The sequence below is a fragment of the Schistocerca cancellata genome, chromosome 6, assembly GCF_023864275.1.
Source record: "Schistocerca cancellata isolate TAMUIC-IGC-003103 chromosome 6, iqSchCanc2.1, whole genome shotgun sequence".
In the NCBI taxonomy this organism is placed as follows: Eukaryota; Metazoa; Arthropoda; class Insecta; order Orthoptera; family Acrididae; genus Schistocerca; species Schistocerca cancellata.
Window position 1 is genome coordinate 31,771,855 of NC_064631.1, and position 956 is coordinate 31,772,810.

A 956-nucleotide genomic window follows, 5' to 3' on the forward strand; every position below is an offset into this window, starting at 1 on the left:
TTTGAAACTGACCAACATTGTAAATTCAGAAAAGTTCTTCAGTTTAAACACATTGTATCACGTTCCAACAGTAAAAATATCATATCAATGGGTATAAACGAAAGAATAGCCTCAGGGTCAAGATGTCCTGTGTTGGAGAATGGCGTATGGAGAATTCGAAAGAACAATTAAATTTATCAGCTAATGAAGCAACATACTATCATCCAGAAATTAAAAAGCAGGAGACTGCAATGGGCTGGGCATGTGGCTAGAATGGAAAAACAAGAGAATCACCAAAAAAGCATTTGAAGGAACATTCCAGGCACCAAGACCATTGGGTCGACCTCATACAAGGTGGAAAGATGACATAGATAAGGACATCGCAGCATTAGGAATTTCCACAGGGTGAAGAGAGACTGCGAGAGATAGAAGGCGGTGGAAGCAGATAGTTGCAGCGAGTGGTCTACAGGGCCTGTGATCGCTGAGGAGAAGAAGAGAAATTGAAAAAGTCCGTAGTTGTTTTGGACCGTGAAGTCCATGAATCGCTGCAAATGGTCTCCAAGTAGCTGAACATAACCATTTCCAGACAGTGACCAGTGAACCCAGTGCATACCATAGCCTACGACATGATGGAGCCGCCACCAGCTTGCACATTAACTTGTTAGGAACTTGGCCCCTTGGCGCTACCGTCAGCTCTTTCCAACTGAAATCTGGACTCATCTGACTAGCCCGTGGTTTTAGAGCCGTCTCGGGTATGACCGATATGGTCAAGGGCCCAGGAGAGGCGCTGCAGGCGATGCCATGCTGCTAGCGAGGGTACTCGCGTCGCTCCTCTGTTCGGATGATGATGTTTGGTGTTTTAGGGCGCACAACAGCGAGGTTATCAGCGCCCACTGTTCCGATAACCCATTAGCACTTAAGGGGCTCCGGAACGCTCTATACTTGCAATGTTAAAATAACGCTTATAAATTACATCT